Source organism: Aquarana catesbeiana, linkage group LG01 (genome assembly GCF_042186555.1).
Source record: "Aquarana catesbeiana isolate 2022-GZ linkage group LG01, ASM4218655v1, whole genome shotgun sequence".
Lineage (NCBI taxonomy): Eukaryota > Metazoa > Chordata > Amphibia > Anura > Ranidae > Aquarana > Aquarana catesbeiana.
The window spans coordinates 728,404,401-728,414,545 of NC_133324.1; positions in this window are offsets into that span (position 1 = coordinate 728,404,401).

Sequence of the window (10,145 nt, forward strand, 5' to 3'; positions counted from 1 at the left end):
GGGAAAGATCTAAAGAATATGCACAGCCAAACATTTATTTGAAGCATTCTTCAAAAACATACTTAAAAGAGAAGTATGGGTTTGGGCTTTTAGATCAATACTTACCTAGGTGGATGCAGCATGGGTCCAATGCTGCATCTGTCCCCCGGTGCCTTTGCACTGAGGACCGAGCAATCGAACATCGCTGATCGCTTGGTTTTGACAGCTCCACAAGCAGAGAGCTGCTCACTGTCAGTCACAGCTCTCTGCTCTGCCCCCTCCTCGTTCACTGGAGCGCTAAACTGTGGAGGAGGTGGAGCGGCCGGCTTAGGCCCTCAGGGGCTCACTGAGAGGCTGAACCAGGTGTTTGTCCAGGCACCTGGTGAATCCAGACTCTATTGTCGCAATGACGCGGTGCCTGGACTGACTTCTGTGACATCAGCAGAGAGCGGACTTCAGACCGCTCTCTGCTGAAAACGAGTCACAGGAGTGCAAAACGTACTGCACTCCTGTGATCCATAGGGGAAGTACAGCCAAACCTTTAATACCTAATATAATGCAGCTGATCAGTCCTTAGATGTAGTAACTCCAATAGTTTTATTTTTATTTTTAAGGCTTTGTTTTCCTTTATTTGCATCTGGTGCTCCTACTAGTAGCACACTTCCTTTCCAAGGGTGAAAATGCCTACTCACTGTACTGTATCTACAGAGGAGCAGCGTTGTCATTCTAAGCAAGATTACAATAACCTCCCCTTCTGCCCCTCTCCTCAACAGAGGAGAGGGGTTCTGTAGTCATTAGAGATCACTCGGAACAACGTAACTTATAAGAATGCAGCACAGGCAGAGAACACAAAGTTATCAGCTGACAAGATTTCTGGAAGGATCAAGGATTTGAGGTCCTTTATGTAACTCTGGAAGGTAGAATGCAAATATAAGGAACAGTATAGCACTGCACCAAACTATTAAGCTGGCAGCAAAGCATGTACACACAGGATTTTTGCACTTACCATAAAATCCATTTCTTGGGAGTTCATTGAATGGACACAGGAAGCCAAAGTCTTTTGGGTTATACTGTTGCCAACAGGAGGATTTGGACATGTGTGAAAAGCAGCCTGCAAATCTAGAAAACAGTGATGATGATGAAAATCCCAAGAATCGCAGGTTCAGTAGAGTTCCCCTTATCAGAAAAGGGTAAAACCTGTTTCTTAAAACCATAAACTTGAATTATGATCCTGTTTAAGCCTCTGAGAAATCGTGAAATGAGAAGCAGGTTCCTTTTTATGGGGACCATCAGGAATGACAAAGTGAGGGACATTCTTTCTAATGGCAGCAATGGCTGTGAGGTAGGCACGCACAGAACTAACTACATCCAGGCACCGAAGGGAGATCTCCTTCTCATTAACTGGAGCTGGACAGAGGGACAGAAAAATAATGTCCTAGTTGAGGTGAAAGATCAAAACTACCAAAAGAAGGAAGAAAGACCAGCAAGTGGTTATATAGTATAGTATAAAGCAGCCAGCTCGGACACTTGCCTGCCAGAGGTGATGGCAACCAGAAGCATAACCTTGTAAGTGAGAGGCCATGATTTGTCCCATGGAGAATTTTCTGGGATTAAAGTGAAGTATGCCTTCTATGTACTATGATAAACCTTGTAGGAAGTAGACATCCTAGCTTTTGGCATAGTGGTTATATCCCAGAATCAGAGATGCCTCAGCCCTTCACATCGTAGGCTTCAACAGCTACACCGTTAAAGTCAGGAAAGAAGATTCACACAATCTGGAAGAGCCCATGAAGGGTCTGCTAAGAGTCTGATCAGATTGGAGTTCCACATCTACCTAAGCCAGTTACGACCTATCAGGGTTACCCGAAGGCCCTCCATCTCAATCTTGCAGAGCTAACAAGGAGTTTCAGGGGAACAGAGGTGTAGATCAGGTTGTACTGATCCCACTGAGCCACCAGGACATCCACTGTTTCTGCAAGAGGATGCCTGTACCTGGAAACAAATGTGTCCAGTTTACTGTTGAACATGGAGGGAAGCTACACCATGCATTCCCCACCTGTGGAATGGGTCCTGGAACACCTCCGAGTTTAGGGACCCCTCCCCCCAAATCCAGGTGTTGCCTGCTGTGGTAGTCTGCCTAACAATTGTCTATTTCTGGGATGTAAACAGTGGACAATGCAGGGATTACAGTTATACCCAGGACAGGAATCTTTCCACCTCTTGCCACAGCAAGACCCCTGGTTCCTCCCTGATGATTGGTGCAGGTAGGCTGAAATGCAGTAAATGAACTGAGGAGGGGGCTGGGAACGGAATTTTAATTTGCAGCCCCAGGTATCTGCCTCCCATACACAAGTATCTAAAATGTTGGTTGTCCAAATGCCAGCAAAAGCTATTAAACGTCTCTTACTTTGTAAAGCCAGAAGACATTTTGCCTTATGAGGAGTGAGCCTTCCTAGATTGAGCGCCATGCAATGCATCTTCTGATGAGCAAGATGCCTCTTGCCCCAGGACACCCGTGTTGAGACACTGACCCTTAAAGGGCAAGCGTTACTGGCCCACAATTTGAATTCCTGTGTCCTCAATGAACAAGAAAAAGGTGTACTTAATTGGCCCCGAAAGCTTGGCTTTTCAAGGATTTTTTTTTTTATCATATGCTTTAAATTCAATGCTAAAGCATAACATATGGATATTGCAGCACTGAATGGTGCACCTTCAAAAATTCAAAAATGTTTTCAAGGACTCCTTTTCTTTCCCCACTCTGCTTTGACTCGGTTACACTTCTTTTAAAATGTGTTTTTTAATGTAGCTATAATATAAGATGGTGCCAGCTATGTATTTCCTTGAATATTGTTACTAATGACCACAAAACTCAAGCAGTACGAGTCCCTGCTATCATAAGCTTATAAATTAATTTAAATTCAATAAATCAATGTAAAGTGAGGGTGTTCCTCAATAAACTGTAAATGTGTTGATTTGGCACCAATGCATTCAAATTCCTGTTGACTTAAATGTGAGGTTCTTTGTGATCAAGCCAAGCTGGCACTCTCAGTTCATCAAGTAAATCCCTAGATGGATTTAGTGCAATGTCACAAGTCTTGCTGTCTAATAAAAAAAACAGGTAGAGAAAAAAGGCTATGAATTGATACAATAAGTTAAATAACTAGTGTGAATCTTAAAAAAAAAAAAAAACTTGGGGGAGAAAAATAAAATAAAATGTTTTAAACGTAAGTTTTATTAAATGTGTACTCTAAGGATACACCCAAGATGAAAAAAAAAGGAATATAGTTTGCTCCAGCGGCTATAATCTTTTATACATATTTTGTGGTTTTTATTAGGATATCCAACTCTTAGAAATAAATCACAAGGCTCCATTTAATTCCATTCTTTTTACAAGATTTTTAGTCACTGCTGGGAAGATAAAATATCAGTTGTGCTCTAAAGAGTACATAGTTTCTCAACACAGGTGGCCTTTCATTTTCCTCTCCCACTTCCTTATCCTCTCCATTAGAATTACCAGAGGCATCATACAGTCATCTGAAACTTACATGCCTATTAACACTTAAACCACAAAATCCTGGTTACAGGTGTTCCACCACTGCTTCCTGTATGGATCTCAGCTTTAAAACCAATATAATTTAGATATTGTAAAGATACTTGAGGTTCCAAGACAGGTTGAAAAAAGAAAAATTTTCTCCTGAATTATAAAGAGTGAAGTGCAATAGTGCTCACCTACCTAATGGATTGTTAGTGGTCTATAAAAGCAATGATTTGCAGCCACTCAATTGTTCCATCGTGCTAAGGATGTCTGACACAGTTCTGGGTGTCTCTCTTGCTGATCCAGAGATAAGTATGAAGGAAAGATAAGTATAAAGTAAAAAGCATTTGCATTGTATTTTTTCAGCTACAGGGTCCCTGTAGGGCAGAACCCCATTGCTATGTCAATAACGAACAAAGCAGTAGTTTGCTACAAGAAAAACGGTAAAAAAAACTGAAGAGCTGCACATATCCTGTTTGTCATCCCTTCTGAACCTCTCTCAAGGCAGCATACGCTTGAAGATGGCCTATCAGCTGTCTAATTAATTCATCATAATTGCTAGGTTAAACAAGTAATCTGATATAAAATCAGATCATAATTAGGCAATAACTACCTTTACTGCCGGTTCACACAGGGGAAACACGACTTGCAGGCCGTCTCACAGAGGTGACCTGCACACGACTTCAGCGCGACTTGCAAAACGACTTCTGTATAGAAGTCAATGCAAGTCGCCTGAAGTCGCCCCAAAAATAGTACAGGAACCTTTTTCTAAGTCGGAGCAACTTGCGTCGCTCCTATTAGAATGGTTCCGTAGTACAGAACGGGACGCGACTTGTCAGGTGGCTAAGTCGCCTGACAAGTCGCCCCTGTGTGAACCGGGGCTTAATATGTCTATAAAAGCTCTTTAGCAGATCAATAGCGGTCCAGGTACTAAAAATTTGGTGCTCGTCTATCTGTGCCAAGCTATCCGTTGGTCATTGTGGATACTTGAATACTGCTTAGCTAATGCTTTTCCCATCTAAGGTAATTCATATGCATACAATGCATGGTGAAAGTATTCACCTCCCTTGGTATTTTTCTTGTTTTACTGGGATTAACCGGTTCCCGACCATATACGACGGCAGAATGGCACCGCTGCGCGAATCTCCATACCCGTACGGCACTCGTGCCCGAGACGATCGGATTTGTTACAGAACCGATCAATCTTCAAGTCCAGGCCAATGATTTCTGGCCTGGACCTGCTGATCGGTTCTGACGAATGAAATGCTTCCCCTGCCTTTAAGTGTAAACACAGGCAGGGGAAGTGATATCATCTCCCCTCGTGGAACTCTTTTCATTCCAGAGAGAGGAGAGAGAAGCCCAGATACCTGCTAGCCCCTCCGCCCAGCCTACCCAAGTGCAGTATCAATCGATCACTGTCACTTACAAAACACTAAACACATAACTGCAGCGTTCGCAGAGTCAGACCTGATCCCTGAACAGTTTTTTGGTAGCGTTTGAAGCAGTCGCTGACAATCAGGTGCTCTTTTTTTCCTGTGTGTTTCACTAGTTATACCAGTAAATTTACAGGCCACAATGTCCAATTGAAGGTACACTAGTGAAGAGGTCTACACATTTCTGAGCATGACAGAGTGAAGAGAGTGAAGAAGAAGTCACCCATCTGTCAGATTCAGGCTCAGAATACGAACCGGTAGACAGCAGCGGCACCCTGACAGATAGCTCTGGCAACGGAATAGTGGTCCCTGCTAAGGTCAGGCGTACCCGACCCCGTTCTTCTGCTGTTGTTGAGGTGCAAGAAATACAGGGCTCTCATATGGAGCAGAGAGCCAGTACTAGTGTCGCTCATTCTTCTGGTGAACTGGCAAGCACCAGCGGCCTAGTACATCTTGGTCGTACATCCAGCACTGCATTAATACTTGGTGACGTGGCGAGTCCCATGGTCCTACTTCCCAATGCCAATGCAATGAGCTGGCTGCATGAGAGGCATTTTCCCTATGTCCTCGCTGGTACCCCTACCCAAAGAGCACCCCAAAGAAGATGTCGTGTCTGTAGAAAACGCAGATATAGGCGTGATACCCACTATTATTGTCCCTCCTGTCTTAACCAATCTAGTCTTTGCATCGGTGAATGTTTCGAACGCTACCACACACTAGTGGAGTATTAGCGTAGGGTACAGCACTGCACAGACTAGGACACACTTTCACAGGGTCTCCAAAGATGCCATCGCTTTTTGAGAGACCCGAACCTGGGTCTGAACCATTACAGTTACAAATAAAAGTGTACAAAAAAAAAAGAAGTTGAAAAAAGTAAAAAAAAAAAAAAAGCCAAAAATAGTTGTCGTTTTATTGTTCTTCTTTCTCAATTCTCTATCTAGTGTTCTGCTCTGTTTTACTGTATTTTATAACTGCAATGTTTTATTGTTACTATGTTTTACCATGTTTACTTTTCAGGTATGTAATTATTTTATACTTTTATTGTTTACTGTGTTTTATTGTCAACCATTATTTTCTTTTTAGGTACGCTGTCATGGTTATGCAATAGAGTTTTCTCTGTCAGCTTACCTGTCTCCATGTGTTCATCTCTAGAGACCAGCTGCCTCTCACCTGACTGGTTTTATAACCTCTCCTCTAAGCATGGCTCCTATCCCAGGCCCTATTACGGAACCCTATATTAACCTGTGCACTGCTGATCAACCATTGTGTGTTAGCCTCCGTGTGTACTTGCTATGTTTCCTACATCTGATTCCTGTTTCCTACCGACTTTGGCCTGTTCTCGACTCTCACTGTCTGCTTGTTACCCTGAACTTGGCGTGTTATGTTTATCCTTGTCTGCTAGTCGCCCTGACCTTTGGCTTAACCCTTACTTCCCTGTCATTCCAGCCTGCTGCCTCCTTCCTCTTCTCCTGTAAGTCTACGGTGAGCGTGAGCTGTGAGACCCTGGGGGCCGCGACCTGGAGCCAGACTGCAGCGCAGTCCATCCTCACCACTAGAGGCTCTGGTGAACACCTGCTGGCTCTTAGACTCCGCGCCCTGGGGAATCTATGCTCTAACTCCCACTGGGATCCATGTTAGTTATCCTGTAGACCTGCTTCCTGAACCTTCCAGGGTTCAATCCGCAGCAGTCAGTCCTAGGGTCCACTACCTTAGCGGTGCACTTCCGACTCCTACAGAGTGCATCTGTCACCTGGTCTCAGGTGACCTGACATACGCCATTCAGCTGCAGCACTGATTCATTTATCTTGAGAGCAACATCGTTTGCTCTCACGATACGTAAATCAGGGACTCCAGTGCTGTCGGAGGTGATTTCACCACCACAGTTTAAAAAAAAAAAAAGAGCATATATGCCGAAGCATGGGGGCAGGGGTGGAGGGGCGATTTGCCCCTAACAGTAGGGGTGGATTGCCCCTATGCTTCGGCATATATTTTTTACTCTTTTTTTGGCACAGATTGTTGTTGTTTTATTGATTTAATGTTTTATTGTTACCATTGTTTTCAGGTACGCCATTCAGCTGCAGCACTGATTTATCTTGACAGCAACAGCGTTGCTATCACGATACGTAAATAAGTGACTCCATCGCGGTAGGAGGTGATTTCAAACGGTGCATGTATGCCCATCATTAGAAGTCTGTGGATGCAGGGTGGTATTCTAATGGTGGGCATACCCACCGATCAATCTCTTTTTTTCGTTCAGTCCACAGGCTCCATGAAAAAAAAAGAACATTACAATATATGCCCAAGAAGGACCAGCAACATACTTGTATGTTTATGGAATTTGAGTGGTTATACCAGAATGATGTCTGCAGGTTTAGGTATCATCTTGGTATCGTTCTTTTCAGGCAGTGGTCGGCTTTCATGTAAAAGCAATCCTAGGGGCTAAAAAATGAGAAATAATTCAACACTCAGTTGGTAACTCTCCCTCAGCGCTCATGGAAAGTGTGTTACTTTAAAATAACAAGAGCAGCTACTATAATAATAAAACATTAAAGCAGAAATATGTCACAGCAACAAATACCATAACATTAGCAGCACTAAAATAATCCAAACGTTTTAGAATTTGTTAAAAGTTCACTAAAATAATTAAATAAGTATGAAGTCCACTTTATGTATAAAATGAGGCAGATGCAAATGTAGGATTGTCCATCACAGAAAAAACGTTGCAGATAGTAATTCAAAACAATTGCCTCCTCCACATTGCACGTGTCGCAATCCCCCTAGGAAATGCACTTAGCAGATGATACTGGGTTATACATTTATCTGTCAATGGATGATGTCTGCTCACTCCGTCAGATGATCCTGGGTTATACACTTGGCTTGTAATGGGTGTTGTCAGCTCTCTGCATGTAATCCATCTAGATGTTCACTCGTCACAAGCAGAGAACAAAGATACACATAACGTAATCCAGTACTAAAAGATATTTATTATAGGTTTCCTTAAGATTGCACACTTACAATGTAGAGCAAAATAAAAGAGCATGTAACAACAATGTATCACAAGTCGATAAAATTGCAACACCCACCATTTTAAGCTGCTGGGCCTTTGCTTTAAAAAAGTGTATATTGTTTAGGGGTTCAAAGTAATTTTCTAGCAAAAAAAAAAAAATGTATGCAAACAAAAAGTGTCAGAAAGGGCTTTGTCTTCAAGTGGTTAGAAGATGGTGGGTGATGTGTGGCATAAGCTTCTAAATGTGCATAAAAATAAAATACCAGGATAGTTCAAACCCCCCCCCTCAAATTACCCCTTTTTGGAAAGCAGACACCCCAAGCTATTTGCTGATAGGCATGTTGAGTCCACAAATTTCGGGAAAATTACAATAATTTATTTTATTTTCGCAGTCTAGCCGAGTACAGGACCCCGAAAACCAAGCACCGTCTTCAGGCTTTCTAAGGGCATAAATTTTTGATTTCACTCCTCATTACCTATCACAGTTTCAAAAAATGAGAGCTGCAAAATACTCAATATGCCTCTCAGCAAATAGCTTGGGGTGTCTACTTTCCAAAATGGGGTCATTTGGGGGGGGTTGTGCTATTTGGGCATTTCATGGCCTCCGAAACTGTGATAGGCTGTGAGGAGTGAAATAAAAAATTTACGCCCTTAGAAAGCCTGAAGGTGGTGATTGGTTTTCGGGGTCCTGTACTCGGCTAGACTGACAAAAAGTCCCACACATGTGGTATCCCCGTATTCGAGAGAAGCAGCAGAATGTATTTTGGGGTGTAATTTCACACATGCCCATGGCATGTTTAAGCAATATATCATTTGAGTGACAACTTTGTCTACATTTTTTTTTTTTGTCATTTTTCAATCACTTGTGACAAAAAATAAAATATTCAATGTGCTCAACAAGCCTCTCAGCAAACTCCTTGGGGTGTCTACTTTCCAAAATGGGGTCATGGAGGGTTTTGTACTGCCCTGCTAATTAGCACCTCAAGAATTAAGATAGGCAGTCAAACTAAAAGCGGTGTAAATTCCAGAAAATGTACCCTAGTTTGTAGATGCTATAACTTTTGCACAAATAAATATATGCTTATTGAATTTTTTTTACCCGAGGCATGTGGATGAATGCTTTTTGGCCTAAATGTATGACTAAAATTGAGTCCATTGTATTTTTTTTATAGCAAAAAGTAGAAAATATATTTTTTTCCCAAATTTTCAGGCTTTTATTTATATTGCAAAAAATAAAAACCACAGAGGTGATCAAATACCACTAAAAGAAAACTTTATTTATTGGAAAAAAAGGACGCACATTTCGTTTGTGTACAGCATTGCATGACCGCTCAATTACCAGTTAAAGCAGCGCAGTGCCAAATTGAAAAAATTGCTCTGGTCGGTCAGGAGGGGGGGTAAAACCTTTTGGGGCTGAAGTGGTTAAAACCCAGAAATTTTTTTTTTTGAGTTTTGTATGATGTGATGTACACAACATGATTAGGAATTTGCAGCTCTATACACACACACACACACACGCTAAACATACATTCTACTGTCCACTGAATATGTACATCAATAATATTGATGAATAACAATCTTAATATCACAACCAACAATGTCCAGTCTCTGTGATGTAAATAATAACCATAGGGGCCGGGGTGGATGACCACAGGACGCCGTACCTCAGTAACAGTATACTACACAAAGGTTTGCAGCAAGAGCTTTGTGAGTCTAAACTAAGGTTATATGCCTAATGGTTAGTGCAGTGAAGCACCTTTAAAATGCAAGTGCATTTGTATCAGTGGGTATAGTAGGAATAAACTTGCTTAAATGATAAAGCACTATATATTTTATTTTTTAACATGTGTACTGCGAAGTGGGAGGTGAAGATTGGAGAGTGCCTTTAAAGACGCAGTGTGCATATGTTCTGAAGGAGGTTGCTCTGTAGAGAAAGTATCATCGAGGAGAATGTTGATTAAAAGTAGGAAACAAACCTAACAGTCTATATCTAAGGACAAAAGCTTGTTTTGACCCTACATAGTAAGTAAGGTCAATGAAACCAGGTGAGAACACAACTGGTGGAGGTCACACGTTTGTTCAAGCACATTGGGTGATGTATAAAGCACAATAAAAGGACTCTTTTTGATATTAATTACATCACAGAAACTGGATCTTTTTGGTAGTGATATTGAGATTGGTATTCATCAAT